The sequence below is a fragment of the Euprymna scolopes genome, chromosome 23, assembly GCF_053919585.1.
Source record: "Euprymna scolopes isolate OS-2025 chromosome 23, ASM5391958v1, whole genome shotgun sequence".
In the NCBI taxonomy this organism is placed as follows: domain Eukaryota; kingdom Metazoa; phylum Mollusca; class Cephalopoda; order Sepiida; family Sepiolidae; genus Euprymna; species Euprymna scolopes.
The window spans coordinates 43,285,159-43,308,303 of record NC_136504.1 but is presented as its reverse complement, the minus strand read 5'-3'; the positions used below and the strand labels follow the sequence as shown (position 1 = coordinate 43,308,303).

The following is a 23,145-nucleotide window of genomic DNA, read 5'->3' as shown; positions in this document are numbered from 1 at the left end:
TTCGGGGTGGTTGTTCTCTGCTTAGAATTTTAGACTCTATAGTAAGCGCCTTCACCCTACACTGCGTGTAACACAAAATAAATAAAAGAAAAAAACAAGCAATGTGTCGGACACTGCAACGCGACCGGAAATGACATTGTCTGAGAGCTGTTGATATTCCTCATTCGACCTTAAAAGATTCAAATACAAAAGCAAGAATGACAACACGTGCATGCCTGTGGAACTCTGTTCCGTTTGCCTGTTTCCCACCTGACTACAACTTGGATGTCTTCAAGTCCAACATAAACAAATTCCTAATGAATCACCCTCTTAAGTAAGACACTTTATCAAATCTCCAATACTAACGATTACTACGATACTATCCCATTGATTACTGTACATGCAATAACCCTTATCCCCGAGTGGCTTCTTGGCCTTGATAAGTGGTGACCACCATGAAATATAAGGGGTTTTATTAGACATCTGCCCTTTTATCTTCCCTGCAACCTCTTTCCCCACAGAAGAAACGTTGCAAGTCTGTCTCTGCTTTATCGTTATTTTAATGGCAAGTGCTCGTCTGAGCTCCAATCTATGGTTCCCTTTCGCCAAACTTTCACGAAAAACACTCATCTAGCCAAAACCACTATCAATAATTTCCCACACTCTTTATCTGTGCATAAACCTAAAATGTAGATTCCATGAACAAAGCTTTGTTCTTAGAACGGCACGCCTGTGGAACTCTCTTCCGATTGCCTGCTTTCCAGCTGACTACAATCTGATTATCTTCAAGTCAAACGTAAACAAATTCTTAATAAACCGCCCCCCCCCCAAGTAATCCAATTTACAAAATTCCAACTACTTATGTTTACTACGCTATAATCACATTGACTAATGTATACCCATTAACCCTTATCCTCGAGTGGCCTCCGGGCCTTGATAAGTGATGATTCCTGTGTAAAAAAAAAAAAAATAAATATCCTGAAATTCAATGCAATACTTCAATGGGTCGGGGTGGGGTCGAAGAAGCCTAGCGAGAAAAATAACTAATAAAAAAAAAATAAAGTAGAAAAAAATTGGGAGCACTCAGTGAGAATATCCACGTATGACTAACAAACTTGAATGAGACCCATTTTTTTTTTTTAAATAATTTTTTCTCCTGGATATTTTATTTATTTATTAAAAAAAAAAGAAGAAAAAAAAAAGAGTTTCAACCATTTCAAAACATCTGCTAGTTTTAATTTATAAAGCACATCAATTCGCATCTTTCTATCATTCGATAATTCAAACATTTTTTTTTTTTGATACTTTTTTATTTAATTTTTAAATTTTATTTTTACGTGACATACTTGAAAGAGAAAAAAAAAATATTGATTTTACACGATGCAAAGAACAGACAACTCTGTGCGTAATTTGTTTTTGAACTGACGATAGAAAAAGTTACCCTCGACCAGGACCGAACCTAAAATAAAAACAGAGCTGGTGCTTCCTACATCCAACCTGGTGTTACCACATCAGGCTGTCTGAAGATATTGGCTTCCTGAGACGAAATTCACTTGACATTGATGCCTTTTGTTTTTCTACTTCTTTTTGTAAAAACTTAATTATGTCCTGCTAAACAGAAACAACAACAACCCACCACCTTTCCCCCTCTTTTCTTTCTTTCCATTTCCCTTTTTATCTTCCTCACTTCCTGACTGGTTTCCTAACTTCAAATGTACCAAACATTAATACTGTAATTCTTTTCCCTCTCCCATTGCAAAACTCATTCATGTTCTGCAGGGCAGGAAACAAAACCGATAAAATCCACCATAAAACAAACTCCTTGGCTTTCAAACTCTTCGGTTTAACGTTCGCAGGGAACATGAGTTGGAACAGATACAGTGTGAGCATTGCCAGGGCTGCTACGAGGAAGGTGGGCTCTATCTACCGTGCTAGAAAATTATTTATGCCGTAAAGTATTCTGGTATCTTGTACCAAGGCCACCATTTGTCCAAGTATGGAGTATTGTTGTCACATTTGAGCTGGTGCACCTGCTCCTCGTCTCTCGCTTCTGCACAGGGTTCAAAAAAGAGTCCCCAACCTCACAGGTCCTGAACTATTATCCAAGCTTCAACCTCTTTCTCATCGGCGAAATGTTCTATCCCTCTGCCTGTTCTACAAGTATTTTAATGGCGGATGCTCTAACGAACTATAAGCCCTTGTACCCCCTCGACGTAAATACCCCCCCCCCCCTGACAAACCCAACAATCAGCAAAATCCCACCCCTACACAGTAGAGATCCCTAGATGTAAGAAGACCTTCTACTCTTAATAGTTTCTTCCCAAGAACTGCTAGACTCTGGAACTCCCTTCTGGGTTTCTGTTTTCCCTACTATACTGATATGCAGAAGTTCAAGAGTTATGTGAATAGACATCTTGCTGCTCAACTCTCGACATAGTATCCCTGCAGCCTATGTCCCCGATAGTAGCTCCCTACATCAAACCAAACACTACAAACCAGCGATTGAAGATACAAAGTTGGTTGATTGGTTGGTTGTTTTATGGCATATCAACCCTTTTCAGGTTATTTAATGCCGAATCCAGTGATTTTGAAGAAACATTTTTTAATAGAATATATTTGTTTGTTTTTTTTCAAGTCGGTTTCTATTTAACCCATAACTAACAGGTACTACCACTCCAGGTCAGAGTAGACCTGGGAGCAATGGCAATTAAGAGGTCGCTCCACACTCCCCAAAGCCTGTAAACTGGAGCCTCACTATCGGATATAGTTTAAGGTCATATCCAGGACTGAAGATACAAAGAGCTTGAAGAATAAAAACCTTCAACAAAATAAATGGATGCAACATGAATACTATTTCCAAAATAACTGGATTTGGCATTAAATAACCCGGAAAGGGTTGATATGCCGTAAAATAAAACAACCAAACACGCTAGATCTCTATACGAGATACATCGATATCCAAATATTCCATCAAGGTTCTCCTCTATCTGCATTGAGTTAATAAAGACGTAAAGAACATCAGCTTTCCTCTCGTTAATTGATCAGTTAACTTTCTAGTCTTATCAGATTCCGAGACAAGAATTCATCTGGTCTGGTGAAGTTTCCAGATAAGTACTATTACTTAAGGTAAGATTAGGAGAAAGTGCACCATTCCTTGTAGGAGTTAGTGTATAGCTGTATCGAGGGGAGCTTTGGATATTAACGATAGGGTTCTCAACACTAATATATTTTTTTTTTCTTATTGAAGTTTGTAACTCTGGACCTTTTGGCTAGGAATAAAGTGTAGTATCTGTTCTGATACCATACTTCACTCTTCTGTCGTCGGTCAGTGGAGGAGAAATCCTTCATGGCTGAGGCAATTTTTACTTGTGCCCCCTTTTTGGGGACCTGGATTTTCTCCACATTAAAAACCGACCTTGTGTCTAACTCTGCCCTCGTGAGGAGGCAAGTAAATAGTAACTCTGGGTGGTGTTTCTTCATTCCTTTTTCTTATCAAAGCTCTATTCACTGTTTCTTCTGTATATCAATTATTTTGCAGAGAATATTATGCAGATGATAACATTCTTTATTCTGGTGTGGCCTTTCATCCATCTCTCTCTCTCTCTCTCTCAGATTAACACAGCTAATCTAGAAGTTGGCCCGGATTCACTTGTGGCTTCGGGTTTTAAATGGTTTGTTTTGTTTAATCCCGTTAAGACTAAATCTGTGTTTTTCAATTGTGTCCCTTTTCTTACTGAGAGTCTCATGGATGGCTCTGCTCTTGAGGAGAAATCAACACTGAAATTTCTTGACCTTCCTTTCTCTTCAAATCCTTCCTGGAGTTTATAGAAGTGGGAGCAGTTCCAAAGTTAATGCTTCCCTATTTTTTTTTTTATTCCACCTGAATGGATCAGAGGGAATTGCAAATTGTTATGATAACTGAACTTATGCATTCATGATCTGACAGTTTGACTCTAAGAAAGAGACCCCTGTCATGAATGTGCGTCAGAAGTAAGGATGCGCCATTGAATTCCAAGCAAAAAAGGCATTGAAAATGATGGTGCCTATGTAAAAAATAAAAATACATTCTGGCGCACAAAAGGTTGCTCGCTTTAAATGGTACCACCCCCATCTTTGTAGCTCTTTTTGTGTTGAAAAAAAAAAAAAAATACATACGTATCGGATGCTTTTTTTTTTTTTGAACGATTCTCACATTAAATCCATTACTCTCTCTACTTGAAAAGTCAATTTTCTCTATCGTTCTAAATACTTTCTCACACTTGAAGCTATTCTCTATCCCTACAAATCTTTTATCAGACCATATATGGAGTATTGTTGCTATATTTTGAGCTGATGAATTTCTGTCTCATTGGAGGGTTCTTGGTAAGGTGAAGAAACATCTCTACAAACGTTTTATATATATATATATATATATATATATATATATATATATATATATATATATATATATAAAAACATAAAAATATAACACGGAGATTACATAATTGTCGATGCAATAATTTATTTCAACCAAGGTTGAAATAAATTATTGCATCGACAATTATGTAATCTTCGTGTTACATTTTTATGTTATTGCTCTGTTTACCACATTGAGCTCTCATACCCGGATTTCCTCTGGAATTATTCCATTATAACACACATATATATATATATATATATATATATATATATATTTCAAATAATTTGTTTTCAATTTATTTTTTCATAATTTGATTTTTGTGCCCTTGTGCATTACCTTCACGGGATAATTTTTGGTTCCAGTTTGAAGAGCGCATATCAAAGGGAGACAACTGGAAGAATCGAAAATCTCAACAATACAATACCATGAAATGGAACATTAATTATCTAAAAAATTAAAAAAAATAGAAGTTTTTTTTTTTTTTTTTTTGGTACAAAATAAATGAAAGTTGTCAAAGTATATGATATTTGCAAATTTATAAATAATTTTGAACAGTCATTAATGGAAGGCGTGCCCATTTAAAAAAATTTTTTTTTTAACACAAAGTAGTTCTTTATTAATGCATTCAATTTCTTTACAGGGGATTTTTTTTTAGGGTTTGTGCGTTATGGTTAAAGGAAAACTTATTTGGTTTCAGTTTGAAGAACCCACGTCAGGGGGAGATAACCAATAGAATCGAAAATCTCAACAAATGTCAATAGCAATACAATAACAAGAAATAAAACATTACCTGAATAAGTTTAAATAATTACTAGCAGGAAGACCCTACGTTGCTTTGGATTGAATGAGAATCAACGAATGTTTCACACTCTCATATTTATTGTCATCAAAATCAGTAAAATCGCTCATTTTTCAATCAAATCGATTGATTGCCTGCTCTAGTTGGGAACCTTTGGGAAACTTCACATGCTTCTCTTAGTGACTAAGTTTATAATGTATTGTAGTCTACATTGCACTGTAGAGAACCTACTGTTGATTTTATAAGATTATTTTTTATATATAATAGCTTGAATTAAAATTTAAAATGCACAAGTCAAGTATCATGCGTCAATTGTGCTCTAAAAAGAAACATTAATTTCGAATGCACTCCTGTTATATCAAAGAACCTACTGTTGATTTTAAATGCCAGACCTTTTGACTTGTGTGGTAATAAAACTTCTCAAATGAACTGTTGATGTTAGGCTGTTTAAGTTGTTAACTTTAATCAAAATCGCCTGTTCCTTCTTTCATCGAATTATTTCAATTATTGATATTTATCAAAGATATTCCAATACACAACCTATCTAAGAACACTGCCAGGTACATAAACTATCTTCTTGTGAAATTTCATAAGAATCAGCCGAGATGATTTTGGAGTCCATAGGAAATGAACTCTCACACATAAACAGTTTCTTTTATATGATAGTAGGTTTATATTTTATTTGTTACAAACATTTTAAGAATTTTATAACTTTGCTATGAAAATTGAAAATTTTGAAAAAAAAGTTTTCTCAAAAGTCACCAATATTCCAATAATGCCTGTTCAAAACTATACATTTTCAGTCATACATTTGACAACTTTCATTTTTGCGTTTGGAAAAAAAAAAAAAAAGAAAAAAAAAAGAAAAAAAAAAAAAAAAGAAAACAGAAAATGGATATTTGTGCATAATTGTCATGGAACAACATTTTTGTTTTCATTTTGAAAATCTCAGAACAGGGGGAAACAATTCAAGTAGAGCATCTCCGAAAATGTGTTCGACAATAACACAGAATACAGAATAAAACTTAAATTAAGCATTTATTGAATTAGAATCAAGAAAATTTTAATACCTCTAAGTTTTTTTTTTTTTTTTTTTTTTTTTTCACAAAATATAAATTTTACCCAACAAAGTAAAAATAATATATTAATTCACGTTCTGCTACCAACCAATCAAAAACTAGAATTGCTCCATAAATATTAAACCTTTTCTATAGCAATTTCGCCTGTTTTTTCTGTCTCGACACGGTAAGAATATTTTGCTCTGTGGAACTGTCTACTGCAAACCAGTCACCTCTCAGGACCTGTGTGTAACAACGAACCATCGGAAACCGTTCTGAAACTAAACATGGCTTACACTCCTAGATTCTGAAATATATGAAAGTTACAATATGAAATGTATGACTTAAAATTTATACTTTTGAACAGTCATTGGATTGCAAAAATTCTAAATAAAACATTATGTGAATATTAAGAAAACGAATGAAAAATGTCATATGAAATTCAGTTTTTTGTTGTTGTTTCAATAAAACAAATTTTTTTACAAAATATAAATTTTTCGTGACAAAGTCAAAATTCTGATATGAATGAAAATTGTCATCCTTTAAAAAAGTTTAGGAACTACTTGAATTGTCTCCCCCTTACCCTAAATTGAAATCTACCCCTGTTCTGAAATTGAATTGTCTCTCTGAGATCTTAAAAATGAAAACAAAAATGTTCCACGACAGTAATGCAGAAGTGCCAAAATAATTTTATAATGTTACTTATGGTTAGGTTGTATTTTTACCAAAATCATCCACAATTGCGTTATCAGAATGTAATCGTGAATGATTATTTTGGTCAATATATGATATGGACCAACTAAAGACTTTTATTGATTGAGATTGTCGGACTGACTTCCTCATCTTGGTTGTTATAGTCACAACGTTTCGGCCGTTTTGCCCTCCGGCCTCCATCAGGTGTTTTGTATCGAACTGGGGAACCATTTGTTAAGAGTCTCAAACCCAACCCTTTATTATTATTACGGGGGTACCGTGTTCGGACTCCAGCTAGGCTCTGGGACATAGTCCTAGTGACATGGTCCTAGACGTTGTATCAAAGTTTACAGTTACCCAAAGGTGCTGAGTTCAATCCTGAACGAAGGCAGTGAAAAGTAACATTGAAAATAGAGAATCAGCAACTATGTCCCAGAGCCTAGCTGGAGTTCGAACACGGTACCCCCGTAATAATAATAAAGGGTTGGGTTCGAGACTCCTAACAAACAGTTCCCTAGTTCGATACAAAACATCTGATGAAGGCCGGAGGGTAAAACGGCCGAAACGTTGTGACTATAACAACCAAGATGAGGAAGTCAGTCCGACAATCTCAATCAATGAAAACACCCCATCTCAAAAATACAGACAATTAAAGACTTTTGCAAAAAGTTGATTTTTTTTTGTGGATTTCAGCTCTGTTTGAAACGAATATCACATTTAAAATTGTCGCCGACAAGTAGTTTTCATGATATTAAGACCTTTTATTATTCAATGTATTCCCTATTATTTTCACTGGGAGCTATATTGCTTTTTGCGCGCTCGCGTAAAATTCAATGTGCACATGATCACCAGTGAAAATAGAGAATACATTAAATAATAAAAAGTCTTAATGTCATGAAAACTACTAGGGGCGTGTATAAGGCGCATGTTGAGCAAGAAAATTTCAATAATCCAAAACTATTATTTTTTTTAAAATTTACTTTTCTATAATCTTTTTCGGTAAATGTTACCTTACGCTATAACAGAACATAAACCACTCTAATTTGTTTTTATGGAGGTATTCGAGGTTGCTGACAACGAATCTGATAATCAAACCTGTCTCAAATTTACCGTTTGCATGGTATGAACCCCTGGACCCTGGGACTATTTTACGCCAATCACTGCCTTCATTAGTGTTTTCTTACATGATGCGTTCGCGGTGAAGTGACTTATCATATCGGAGGAATCTTTAGCGGACATTTGAAATAAAGTTTAAAAAAAAAATGTTATTTTTTTATGTTACGTAGTATCTAATTTTTTTTCAATTGATCTAAAAAGTTTTCACGAATTTACAAATTCCTATTTTCATGTTTTTCGTTCTTTTTTTTTGGGGGGGGGTATTCAATTATATAAGGTGCCGACATTTACCAAGTAGAATACCGTTTAACATTTCATAAAAATTCTGTTTACATTGGGAAGGGCGGCGGTTCCCTAATGTAAACAGAATTTTTGTAATTTTTGTAAACTGCAGAAGCACCTGTTAAACTACACAAGTTCTATAATTGAATCCCCCCCCCAAAAAACGAACGAAAATCATAATGAACAAATCAAACACTACTGAAGGCGGTGAAATGCCGCAAAATAGTCACAGGGTTCAGGGGTTCATACCATACAAACGGTAAATTTGCGAAGGGTTTCATTATCAGCTTCGTTGTCAGCGACCTCGAGTAGAAAAAAAAATTGTGTGGTCTGTGTTCTATTATAGCGTAAGGTAACATTTACCTCTTTTTCTAAACGTAACAAACGGCAATAATTTATGTTTTTGTGGGGGAAATAATTTTTAAAATAGGCAAAATTAAAAAGAAAAAATTCTATGTGTCCTCTATGTCCGCCCTTCTCTTACTTCTTAACTGTCAAAAAAAGGTCTCAAAATAACTTTCAAATTAACTAAATAATGTTTTGTCATGGCGACTTCTGTGTGATAGTACGAAAGGTACTTCTACACTTTATCGCTAATACTTGACCTTAATTAGTTTTCCCCTCTCCACGAGCAATCCTTTTCTTAATTCAAAAACTTTTTTATTTACCAATGAGATTGAACTTTACTTTTTCACACACACACACACACACACACACACACACACACACACACACACACACACACACACACAAAATTAAAAAAAAATGCATACACAAACACACAGACAACTGTTTTTTAAATTGTAAATATGGTTTTGAGGGTTTGTATTACTGTACACATAGATTCGAAAAAGTTGTCAAAAAACAAATATATAACAAATAAATGTTATCAAAGGCAAGATAAGTTACTTTTCTACCTAACTGGATATATTTTTTGTGTTTTTATTCAATGTAACATGTTTATTCAGCTCGAAAAACATGCAGTGTTTACCGATGTATTGGAAAATTCAAAATGGCGCCCGACTGTCTCTTTAACACGGTAAGTTTGGGAAAAGATGTTATAAATAATAAACTAGACAAAATACTATTAAAAAACATCCGAATATATGTCAGCTTATTTCACGGTAACATATATTGAGCGAATTTCTAACAGTATTTTGTCTAGTTTATTATTTATAATAGCTTTTCCCAAACTTACCCTCTCCGAGAGAGAGTCGGCCGCCATTTTGAATTTTCCAATACATCGGTAAACACTGTATGTTTTTCGAGCTGAATAAACATGTTACACTGAATAAAAACACAAAAAATATATCCAGTTAGGTAGAAAAGTAACTTATCTTGCCTTTGATAACATTTATTTGTCATATATTTGTTTTTTGACAACTTTTTCGAATCTATGTGTACAGTAATACAAACCCGGTTTTGATTCTTAAACGCTGGGGATTTATTAGTTAGATTAAGATCCATAGAGTGAATGAGGTATTTTGGTAAATGTTGCCAGTCAAGAGTAAGACTCCAAAGTCTACATTTATTACTTTTTAATCACTTTAGTCACAAAGACCCTGAACCCTTCCCCCCCCCCAATTTCTTGTAGGGCCTTGTGCCTAATTTTGTTGTTTGAAAATCTTTTTTTTTTTTACTTAATTGTATTTACAAAATTTTAAAAGCAATAAAATATATAAACAAGATCAAAGTGTAGTATCTGTTCTTCAGATGCTGTACTTCCATTTCTTGTTCTCTTTCGGTGGAGGATCAGTCCTTCACGACTGAGACAATTTTTTTTATTTTTGTACCTTTTCTCCACATTAAAAAACGACCCTGGTGTCTCTGTCCCGTGGGGAGGCATAGTAAATAGGTAGGTACACTTTATCGCCGAAACTGAAGATGCCATTTTATTTCACGCACTTGCTGTTAAAATCCAAGTATTTTAAAACGAAGCATGAAATAAAAAAAAAAATTAAACTAGAGAACGATTGCTTCCGGGAAGAATAAATTAACCTAAAATTAAATGAAAAACGTTGCCGTTTTCATTAATTAAATCAAAACATTTCCAATTAACAATTACGGATATATGTTCTTTCACTTTATTCACTTTTTTTCATAGTTCTTTCCGGAAGTTTATCTAGTTTAATTTTTTGGTTATTTATTTCTAACTTCCGCCATAGTTTAAAATACTGATTTCTCCCTCTGATTTTAATCGCAGGTACTCGAAATAAAATGGCGTCTCCAGTATCGGCGATAAAGTGTAGAAGCAACATACAAAATTTAAGTGATTTTAAAATCTTTAAACTGTCAATTTGAATGCTAACTTTATAGTAAAAAATATCAAATACTGTGGTTCACTGGTTCATAATTGTTTTATCCTTATTGATAGACATTTTAGAATCGCGCCGCTATTCTATTAAAAGAACTGAAAACCCATTAAAAACTGCTCCCTAAAATAAGAAAAACACAACTGACAGTAGAAAATAAAATTTGGTTATTAGTTGTAATATCTTTTTTTTTTTTTTATGAAATGGCAAAAAATAGAGAGGGGGGGGAGAGGAGAATAAATAATAATAAAAAAAAGAATGAGAAAAAAAGAGCTCCGAGGAGAAGAAAGGGAATAGGAGGGAGAGAGAGGGGAGTAAGGAAGGAGAAGCGAGAGGAAAGGAAGATAGATAGAAAGAGGAAAAGAGGAGTGAGAGAAGAGGAGGAGTGAGAGAAGAGGAGGAGTGAGAGAAGAGGAGGAGGGAGAGAAGAGGAGGAGGGAGAGAGAAGTAAAGAGAGAGAGAGAGAAGTAGAGAGAGAGAGAGAGAGAAGTAGAGAGAGAGAGAGAGAGAGAGAGAGAGAGAGAGAGAGAGAGAGAGAGAGAGAGAGAGAGAGAGGATCAAGCAAAGAAAAGAGGGTCGGGAGAGAAAGATAGACAAATAAAGGGACGATAGAAGGAAGAGCTGGAAAATAGAGGGGGAGTAAGGAGCCAGACAGAAGGGGAGAGATAGATAGAAAGGGGAAAAGAAGAAGATAGTGAGGGGAGAGTGACACAAAAAGGCGTGAAGGCTTGTGTGAGAGAGAGAGAGAGAGAGAGAGAGAGAGAGAGAGAGAGAGAGAGAGAGAGACAAGGAGCGAAGAGAAAAAGAGAAAGAAAGAGAAAAAGGAGAAATGATGATGATAATGATGATATTTACTTTTTCTCCTTCCCCCTCCCCTCTCTTTACTCTAACGAGACAAGGAAGAAGGAAAATAGGTTAAAGACCACGTGACCTAATTTCGATTTCATAAGTTTCATTCGCAACCTCCTCTGGTTTTTAAAAAGTGATTTTTTTTTTTAAACCTTAAATGTATCCATTGATCTGTTTTTTAAACAAGTTTGCGTAAAATAACTTAAAGAAAACACTAAACGCAAAAACGAAACAAAAAACGAAAATCTATTTCTTAAAACTGCTGCCCGCCCTCATCTCTATACGAAGCGTAATAATAATAGCAGTAATTTGGCTCCAACGTTTTCATGCAAGGGTAAAAAGATTAGGGAGAAGGTAGAGCACATGGTTTTCCGATGAGGGGTGTATATATAAATATACAACGTATATATACAACGTATATATATATATATATATATATATATATATATATATATATATATATATATATATATATATATCGGGATTTAGGATCTGACCTTCGGGCTAGGATCCAAGTGTAGTATCTGTTCTGATTCTACACTCAAATTAATTTGTCCTTATTCAATATAGGGGAAACCAGCGTATTATAAGCACCCAACCTCCAGCTTTCGGAATAAACACCCCCAACCTCGAAAGCTATTCTTAACATGGGGAGGTTGGAGTGCTTATAATACACTGGGGCAGTGGGGCAGCACGTCGTAAAAATTGACCGGGAAACCCTTCTATACTATTTTTACTTCCAGAGTGCCCCTTTTTGGGGAGCTGGTTTTGCCCCCACGTTAAAAATAACATTGTGTCACATATTGCTCTCGTGGGGAAGCAATTAAATAACAATAAGGGAAGGGAAGAGATCAGATTTTATTTTGTTTAAACCTGACGTACCCCCTCCCCCTTTAATTCCGCTTGTTAAGATAGCGTTGCACAGCACAGCGACGATTTATTCCAGCGATTCTAATACACGGACAATGACATCCAGAAACAATAATAACAACCTTTACCTTTATTTCCGTCCGTCTTTGTTTACACTCTTTGTCAGCTGATCGTTGTGCTTGACGCGGAATCCCGTGCAAAACGCCACTTTTGATTAATGTTTACCAGTTTGGAAAATATGCAAACGAACTTGGCAGTTTTCTAGAATAACGGAACTGAATTAACCAGAAGTAAACGTTAATCAGAAGGGACGTTTCCAGGGCATTCATCGTGAAGTACAACGATCAGTTGATGAGGCGTCAACGGACCGAACTCGATTTTAAGCAAATGACATGCCAACGAATGTTTATTTTATATACGCAAGAAATTAAAATAAGTTAGATAATTGACTATTTTTTTTACCAAATAAGGCCAGGGGAAAAAAAACAAAAAACGTGACTAATATTAAATAGAAAGAAAAGCTGGATATTTAATATAATATACACAAAACGAAAATGTGGTAAAAATTTCACAATAATAAAAAAAAAACGAGGGGTAAATGTGTAGTTTAGCGGCGTAAATTATTGGACAAACAAAGAATTATAAAAACTATTTTTTTTTTTTAAGCACAATGTGCTTTATGTAAAAATAAATAGTTTATTAGACCCAAAGACTGAAATAAAACCAGAAAACATTTAATTGTTATCATTTTTCCATCATTTTTTTATTAGACTGAATGTACGACATTCGAGGCCGCCGTATTGCTTTTAAAATTTGGCAGATTGGGCTCGGCTTTTTAAAAGCCGAATTTGCCCTTTTTTGTGCTCTTTCATTACAAAAAAGAAAAAATATGGCGGCCAAAAACATGGTTCCAGAAAAGAGTGTAAAAAAGGACAACTTAAAAAAAAACAATATGGTGGCCTCGAATGTCGCACATTTCGTCTAATAAAAATGATGAAAAAAAAAAAAAAAAAAAATTCTGGTTCTATTTTAGCCTTAGGGTCTAATAATGTGTTTTATATAAAAATAAATAGTTTTTATAATTTTAATGTCTGTCAAATAATTTACGCCGCTAAACTACACATTTACCGAACGAGGTATTTGTGCAGAGAAGGTGACGTAGTATTCTTTTTCCTTTTATTTATTTTTTTTATAGTATTTTCAAGTTTTACAGTATGGGTGCTGGTGCTTGTTAAAATACAGTCGACAGGTCGATTTTAAAAAAAAAATCATTTTAAGGAAAAACGTACTTAAATGCCATGTCGAAAATAGAAATATATCCAAAAATTACGAAAAACCATCGAGTAGAACAACTGCTAATGTGTTTTTAGCAAGAAAAAAAATAAGTCTATCGCTATAGGCCACAAATGTCGATGTAATCTACATTTTGCGTTCCGAGTTATGTCCCCTGTGTGTGAACTGAACTCTTTATAACATTTAAGAAAAATGCAATTTTGCCCAATTTTCCATAAAAATTACTTTTGCTGACAAAACTTTCCACTTGATTAATTTTTATGTTTTAAAATCTTTAAAAAGATTTCCCACTCCTTAAATTATATTTTAAAAATATAAAAAGTTATTTTCTTTTAGAAAAGGAGGGGGTGGCTCTTTTTAAAACTATATCTACCTCAGTATTTTCTTTAATTTTCGGCGCTAGTGCACTTATTGATCCGCGCTATTTTTTAAATAGTATTTTCAAGTTTAATTAAAGTTATGTTTTTTTTTTTTAATTAAATTGTAAGGTTAAAGTATAGAATAATTACAAAACACCTTCCCCATGTCTTTCTAAATAATAACTTAATTATTTCGGCATCAGTAAGCCCAATAGTACATAATTTTCTATTTTTGAACGATTATCGAGACTATCAAAATGTGATTCTCTCATGTCTGATATTTTGTCCTAAAGTAACACTCGAGATGTTTTTTATTAACTGAATAAACGCTTTAAAATAAGTTAAGCCACTAAAACCTTACAAAGCTAGTTAAAAAACGAATACTTGGAAAAATCGATTTTATCTTTTTAAAACAATGGCAAACAAATAAAAATATTTTTAACAAATATTATGGAGGTGTAATCTCTTTTAAAAATAATATCTCCTTCAAGAACGGTCATAAAATGTGTTTTCAATCTATATTTATTCAATAATGACCCAGTTTTCCTACTTAGGAAAAATGGACGAGTTTTCCGTGGACGAGTTTTCCTAAATTCTTTTAGATTACTATTTTTAACATGAAAGTATGTAATATTGTTTTTGCTTAAAACGACATATTACAAATTTTTTGCTTATTAAATTGTTCACATTTAATTACCTCTCCACGAGGGCAAAGTTAGACACAAGGTCGGCTTTTAATGTGGGGAAAATCCAGCTGACCAAGAAGGAGTACTCTGAATAGGAACAAAAATTTTAATTGTCTCAGTCTAGAAGGAGTTCTTTCACTGATCTAGGTCAGAAAAGGTGAGGTGTATCAGAACAGATACTGCACTTTGTTCCTAGCCAAAAAGCCAAGAGGTGAAAGTACAGGATAGTTACAAAGCACCTTTTCCTCCTCATGTCAAGAATGGGTTTCTAAATAATTACGTTATTATTTCAGCACGACACCTTCTTCTCTGATAACTTATTCTTTTTCCCAGTTATTTATTTATTTATTTATTTATTTTTTCATTTTTTGTAGTATACTACAAAATGCCCCTTCCGCCCAGTTGTACCAAAGTTCATGAGGGTTTGTATTACTGACTGCACACAGATTCGAAAAAGTTGTCAAAAAAAATATATATATATATATAACAAATAAATGTTATCAAAGGCAAGATAAGTTACTTTTCTACCTAACTGGATATGTTTTTAGCGTTTTTATTTAACGAAGCATGTTTATTCAGTTCGAAAAACATACAATGTTTACCGATGTATTGGAAAATTTAAAATGGCGGCCGACTCTCTCTTTGACACGGTAAGTTTGGGAAAAGGTGTTATAAATAAAAAAACTAGACAAAATACGGTTAAAAACTCGCTCAATATATGTTACCGTGACATAGGCTGACATATATTCGGTAGAGTGTTAACACTATTTTGCATATTTTTTTTGTTTTTAACTCCTTTTCACAAACTTACCGTGTTAAAGAGAGAGTCGGCCGCCATTTTAAATTTTCCAATACATCGGTAAACACTGTATGTTTCTGGAGCTGAATAAACATGTTACATTGAATAAAAACATTAAAAATATGTCCAGTTAGGTAGAAAAGTAACTTATCTTGCCTTTGATAACATTTATTGGGTTTGTACTGTACACAGATTCGAAAAAGTTGTCAAAAAACAAATATATAACAAATAAATGTTATCAAAGGCAAGATAAGTTACTATTCTACCAAACTGGATATAATTTTCGTGTTTTTATTCAATGTAACATGCTTATTCAGCTCGAAAACCATACAGTGTTTACCGATGTAATGGAAAATTCAAAATGGCGCCCGACACTCTCTTTTACACGGTAAGTTCGGAAAAGGTGTTATAAATAATAAACTAGACAAAATACTGTTAGAAATTCGCTCGATATATGTTACCGTGACATAGGCTGACATATATTCGGTGTTTTTTTTAATAGTATTTTTCGATAGATTTAAATATATTTTGTTCAAATTTCAAAAAAAAATAAAATAAATAGGGAGGGGGGAGACACGCACTAAAAATATTTTCCCTCATATATTTTACGGAAACTGCATTTTATACGTAATTTCATTCTAAAATGGATAAGTATTGAAAATTTCACGAAAATCTGACCATTCGTTGATTTTTGCTAGATTTATTAAACACGGGTATGTTTTCACGTTCGGAATGTCTACTACATGGGAACGTTATTTTAAAGCGCTAATTATGTAAACACGATTTTCGTCTCGCAATTTCATTATTTTCGTTCGATGAAAAAAATTTGAAAAAATTATTACTAGTTTATTTTGCCTTTTTTCTTTTAAATGGTACAAAAGTTATATTGATAATATTAATTTATAATAAAGTTACATCGTGTTACGCTTAATGGGGTAATTCTGTGGTGAATTTTGGCAGTCCCTATGGACCTAATTTTAAAAAATTCGAAATAAAATCTTGGAAAAATATTTCTAAATAAGCACAGAATTCTCCTACAACATTTGATGCCTATATATTTTTTTTACAAAGTTTTCCTTGCGCTAGGAGTGTTTAGTTTTCGTACAATCGAACCTTAAAATAGTTGCATCAAACGCTTATTCTGTTAACTACAATTATTTAAATTTTAACCCGAGACAAATCTCGAAATGTATAAATTTAAAGTTTACGAGCAAAAATGGTGGTATAAAGATAGGAGGGAAATAGTTTTGAAAGCCGATTTATCATAAGTTTTTTGTAGGTTTCCGACTACCTTTTGATTGTATTCAAAAGATTAAAAGATTAAAGTTAATTTCAAAAAGAAAAAGAAAATATTTGTTTACGTGAAAAAAAAATTATGACAAATGTTTTCACAGCAAGCTAATCAATTCGGCTAAATTTTGAAGTTAAATAAATTCATTGTAAAAATCCTTTGAAAGATAAATATTAGTTCTCTGGGTCTATTTCAATAATAGTTAATAAAGTCCTAAGATATTGAATAAAAAAAAAAAGATAAATAAAACACCTTGTTTGTACAAAAAATAGCTTCATTAGCTCCAAAAAGCGAGAGATTCTCGTTTGGCAGAATGGCAACAAAATTAAAGTCGCTAAAGATGGATAATACAGAAGTCCAAAATCTTAGGCAGTCTGGAAATGACGTCAGGTAGTTCAATGGAGGTGGAAGGAGTAATTTTCCCTAGCCGTGCATCCATGCATTCTTATCGTGAACGTTTGTATGATTTTTACGATTTTTATTTTCATTTAACTATTTTCTATGTTCTTGCTTTTGAATTAAAACATTTTTTTATATTTTTTTCAAAATCATATAAAAATTATGTTACGACAAAAGTTTCACATTCATGCAAGCAAGAAAAATATTAGAACCTTACATATAAAAATTATGCGGAACTGGAAATTAAAAAAAAAAGTAGCAATATTTTTTGCAATTATATTTTTTTGTGTATGAAAATATTAAATGAACAATAATTAATTTAAATGATGGTATCGGTAATTCGAGAAATTCATTTTTTTTTAGTTATATCGAATTCGTTAATACGGAGTTTAGGGGCCTTTTTCGTAATGTTCCTGTAAAAATTATCTTTTTTTATTGTTACATTTTACAATACTTTATTTAAAAAAAAAAAAAAAAAAAAAAAATTAATGCATTTTTTTTACTACTGAAAACTATAATTTTAGTAAAAGTGTTTTTTGTTTAAACAAAATAATACATTTCCACTGAGTTAGTTTATTATATTTCATGATCATTACTTGATAAATACTGAAAATTTCATTAAAATTGGTTAATTTTTAAGTAAAGGGAGGAGTCAAAATGTTTATTCATTTTGAGCATCGGCATGCATTTTGCACGTACCTAAAAATCCGGAACATTTTTGGCCAACTTATTTTATTTTATTGCTTTCAAGAAGTCAGTGTGTGTGTATGTGGGTGGGTAGCTTTGTAAAAATAAACCTAAGATTAGTTAGCTTATTTTATCTAAACTCTAGAAGTTATATTATAAAAAAAATAATGATAAATGTTGTAAATTCTAATTTAAAAAGTTTTAATTGATTTTCTTATACAAATGCTCTATCTTGAATATTGAGCTTTTTTATCTTGTTAGGGTTGTCCTAAAAATATTAATATTTATATTCGCTGTAAGTTTACAGAATTATCCAGTTTGTAAACTTGGATTTTTAGAAATTATGTATTATTAGTGATGGAACGATTCCAATATTTTTCCCCGATTCCGATACAATTATTTCTCTGTGTGTTTGAGTGTGTTTGGGGGGGGTATAAATTTTAGTTTTACTGGTAGTTTAAAATCAAATATTAATTATTTTATTATTACAACCAATAGTTAAAGAGTTTGTTTGAAACAAACTCAGATTAAAAAAAAAGATAATTAAAAGGACTCGTTTTTGGCATCGGAAAATGGGCACAATTTTATCCGATACCCCCAAAAGTTCCGATTCTCGATATATCGTCCCATCACTAATAAGTGTGTGTTCACATTTAATTTTTTTTATTACATTTTCACCCCAAACAAGGCACATTGCCACTTTGGTGTAGGGGGCAGCAACTACTGGAGTACTATGTAGGGATTTGGGCAGTAAGATGTCGGTTCACGTTACACTTGAACTTCTGCATGTCAGTACAGTTGGGGAAGCAGGGACCTGGAATGGAATTCCAAAGTCTAAGCGGTTCTGGGGAAGAAACTACTGGAGTAGAAAGATCCTTTACATCTAGGGATCTCTACTGTGTGGGGGTGGGATTAAGCTGCCTGTCGGGTTTGTCAATGGTGTCTTCGTCGTGGGGGCACAAGTGTCTGCAGTTCGTCAGAGCATTCACCATTAAAATACTTGTAGAACAGATGCAACGTTTCGTCGATGGGACAGAGGCTGAAGCTTAGATGCCAGTTCAGGGCCTATAAGATTGGCGACTCTTTTGAACCTTGTCTAGGAGCGAGAAACTAGCAGCAGATGCACCAGCTCAAATGTGACAGTAATACTCCATACATGGGCGAATGGTGGCCTTATACAGGTACAGGATACTTTCAGGTGTCAGAAGTTTTCTAGCACGGTAGAGAGAGCCTACCTTCTTCGCAGCGGCCCTGCCAATAAAATGGTATAAGAATATAGTTTATCGACTTTCAGTATTTACCTCAATAGTGCTCAACATGTGAGTAGAGCTAAGTAGCAAGTTATGAAAATGCATATGGCAATTCAGCTACACAGAAAAATATCTTCCGTATATTAATTAACCTCACACACAAAAAAAAGGTTATTTAAAATATACAAATATCTTCTTTCTTTCTTTTCTTTTGGGAGTAAAAGCGATTTGGGCATGTCATAGTTTTGAAAATACCGATTTCTCCCACTGATTCTGACGACAGATGCCCCCCCCCAATGGCGTCTCCATTTGCGGCGATAAACTGTAGTAGTATCAAAAAGATATGATTTACAAAAAATTATTGGCATTTATTTACTCCCCCACAAAAGCAAAATGTGATACAAGGCCGTTTCTAATGTGGGGACAAAACCAGCTTCCCCCCCAAAAGGGGTACTCTGGAAGTGGCCAAAAATAAAATTTAAAAGAGGTGCTTATGAACTTTGTTACGGCGTTATTTTTTTAAAATAGCATTTTCAAGTTAAATTCAAGTTTTACGATATTTTTTTTTTTTATTAAATTGTTAGGTGAAAGAACACAAAAATTACAAAACACCCTCCCCTCGCCATGGTAAGAATGGCTTTCTAAATAACGTTATTATTTGAGCACAGTATCAAAAGTGCATAAAGTACCTAGAAGTGTAGCAGCATCAGAACAGATATTACACTATGATCTTAGCCTGAAGGCCAAATCTACTTTTTCTATGCTTCCCACGAAAACAAAATGTGACACAAGGTCATTTTTAATGCCGGGGGGGGGGCAAACCAGCTTCCAGGGGCACTCTGGAAGCAGTCAAAAATAAAAATTACCTTAAAGGTTTCCCCATCCATTGACTAAGGAAAAATTAATTTAAGTCTAGTATCAGAACAGATACTGCACTGTTATCTTGCCCCGAAGGTCAGATCTAACATTGGCTGAAAACCGTCCGTCTACAATCGAGTAGTACGTATATTTTATAAAACAATTTTACACGTATATGCAGACTTAACTAAAAGTATGTTTACATAGAAAAGGAAATACGTGACAAACCCTCGGAAATAGACTTCTTTATCCCCTGTTTATAAACGGGTTTCTGTTAATAATGTCGACGGTGACGGTTACTGTCCATTAACAGTAGGATTTGCGGCCAGGTTTAAAAATGAGTATCTTGTCGGAGTATATGCGATAGAATACCCCTTTTTATTTGCTTCTTTTTTTTTTTTTTTTACTATTTTCTTGTTAAATTGAGAAAACTGTTCAATTTTAATTTATAATCTAAAAAAAAAAAAAAATGATTTAATAATTATTGTCTTTAAAAAAGAAAAAGAAAAAAAAGGGCGAAATATGAAATAATACGTGCGTTTTGGATTTGCACTACACAGACAGAGAAAGAGAGGAAGAAGCAAATATTGTTGTTTTTATGTCGAACTTCCATTTCAAACCATAAAACAAAACCTTTTACAGAAAATAAAGCATTTGTCAGATTTGAATTAGTGTTGATTTTTTTTTCTCAGTTAAAAATAAAAAATATGTATATATATTAAAAAAAAAGAAAAAAGAAAACGTATTTCGTACGTGATGACGAGTGACGATCCTCCATTTTTACTTACATCTCTCCATTTTTTTTTTTTACTCCAGTACGTAAGATTTCCATTCAAAACATTTCTCTTGTCTTTCTCTCCAGTTTTTACTCACAGTAGAATATGATCGCTTGAAATAATTTAGTTAAAATTTAAATAGAAACAAACAAAAAACGTCACATTTAAAACGTACAGAATATTCGATTTTGTCAGGGTGTATAAAACGAATGTAGTATTCTAACGAGGTAAAAAAAAAAAAAAAGTCACCAACGCTGCGTGTGTGTGTGTGTGTGTGTGTGTGTGTATATGTGTGTCAATCTTACACCCAACTTCTACTTCCACCCGTTAAAAAAGACGAAAGGAAAGCTGGATGGAGAGCCGCTCGTCGTGTCTTTGTTAAGGTGCAAGACAAGAAGTAAAAATACGAACTCGTTGTTGGTTCTTTGGTGCGGCAGAGGCGCGTTCGAAAATCCATGAATCATAATGCGTTGGTAATGTTAAAAATCGCGGTCAGAGAAGAACGCAAGAAAAAAAAAAAAAAAAATTCAGGTACTTATGCACTTTTGTTACCGTGCTGAAATAATGTTATTATTTTGAAAGCCATTCTTAACATGGGGGGGTAGGGTGTTTTGTAATTATTCTGTGTTTCCACCTAACAAAATAATATAAAAAAGATATTGTGAAACTTGAATTTAACCTGAAAAAAAAACTATTTAAAAATAGCGCGGTAACAAAAGTGCGTAAACACCAAAATTCAATGCAGGCATAAAAATGGCTTTATTTTGTTAACTATTATTAATTTATATTATTATAACTAAATATTATTCAACTAGCGGGAGGCGCCTGTCCTTGCCCAGTCATAAAATACACTCAAATATATTTTAATTCACGCAGATTTCCTATTTATTGTTATAGTCAATTCTTTATTGATTGTACCTAATATATAGTAGTAATTTAAAAAAGTTAAAAAAAAAAAAATGACTTGGGTGCCATCAGCTAGAATCGAAACCAAAACATTTAGTTCTCTAGCCGCATTCTCTACCGTTTTAGCTACCAATAAATTTAAAATTAAACCATTACAAACTGTGAATAAATTTGCCCGTGCGCAAAAGTAATTGACAAATTGAAATGATCATTTTACATTTCAACTGGCCAACATATATGTCTGCCCGCGTTATTCATCCATCCAAACAAAGATTTTACTCGTTATAAACTATTCTTTGTGTATTACTATTTCCTGTTAATTTCAGTGTTGTGTTAACAGTAATTTAAGAGTTTATTGGTTTAATATTTTCACACACACATACATACATCTGCTGTTTTATTCAAATAGATAAGTAATCATTTTGAGTTAAAATTTGAGTTTCGTTTTTTAGATAAACACAACATCAGGTTAAATTTGATGGCCGTTTGTTTAGATTTGGCTTATACACGTAATGTTGACACGTTTCAAACGTGCTTTTCTCAATTTTACATGCATGCTGTTAACTGGATTTTAAATGGAAATGATTCCACGTTTAGTAATATTTAACAAAAACAACATAAAACCATTTTTAATGCATATACAGGATTTGTCTCGCGTTTTCTCTGATCACGATCTTTAAACGTTAGCAATGCTTTACTTTTGTCCTTAATTCAAACCAGAAATTACCTACTTCAAAAGGCTTTAAAAACATGTCCGAATGTCGAAAGTTCATAAAATAAACATATACAAAACTTTTAGTGTAATGTTACCCAACACGCTGTAACCTCAGTCGCAAAGTAGATAAAGAATAGGAAAGAACTTCAACTCGCTTTTTCCCCGTTGTAACAACTCTCTCGCCATGCATGACTTCTTGTTAAGGCTGTGACGTCACCCACGTCTCTAACATGTTCTCGGACCTCAACCATGTCTCTAATGTGATCTCAAACGTCATCCATGTCTTTTAAAAAAAAAATTTTTTTTTTTTTACACGGTGGTCACCACTTATCAAGGCCTGGAAGCCACTCAGGGATAAGGGTTATTGCAAGTACAGTACGTTAGTGTGGAGATTTAATGAAGTGTTTACTTAAGAGGGTGGTTCGTTAGTTTAATGTGATCGTCTTCTCTAACATGCTTTTTTTTCTTTTTATAGTCTTTTTCTTTACCGGTGACGTCATTTTGCATGCATTTGCATACGTGCATCCACACTCTGTTTTTTATTATTATTTTACATAGGGGTCACCACTTATCAAGGCCTGGAGGCCACATGAAGATAAGGGTTAATAAGTGTACAGTAGTCAATGGGACAATATAGTAATCGTTAGTAGTGGAAATTTGGTAAATTGGATTACTTAAGGGGACGGTTCCTCAAGAATTTGTTTACATTGGACTTGAAGAAACCAAATTGTAGTCAGATGGAAAACAGGAAAACGGAACAGAGTTCTAC

General features: G+C 33.4%; 1 long non-coding RNA gene across 2 annotated transcripts in view; it reads right to left on the bottom strand.

Annotated features, from left to right (window-relative positions):
* Positions 1 to 21,230, bottom strand: part of LOC145245698 (uncharacterized) — a 49,627-nt gene extending 28,397 nt beyond the window's left edge. The window contains exon 1 of one of the 2 annotated variants that reach the window (XR_013863011.1): positions 20,733 to 21,230. This is a non-coding gene — a long non-coding RNA (uncharacterized LOC145245698). The remainder of the gene's footprint in view (positions 1 to 20,732) is intronic. The other variant, XR_013863012.1, reaches the window with a different exon arrangement.
* Positions 21,231 to 23,145: the final 1,915 nt, after the last annotated feature.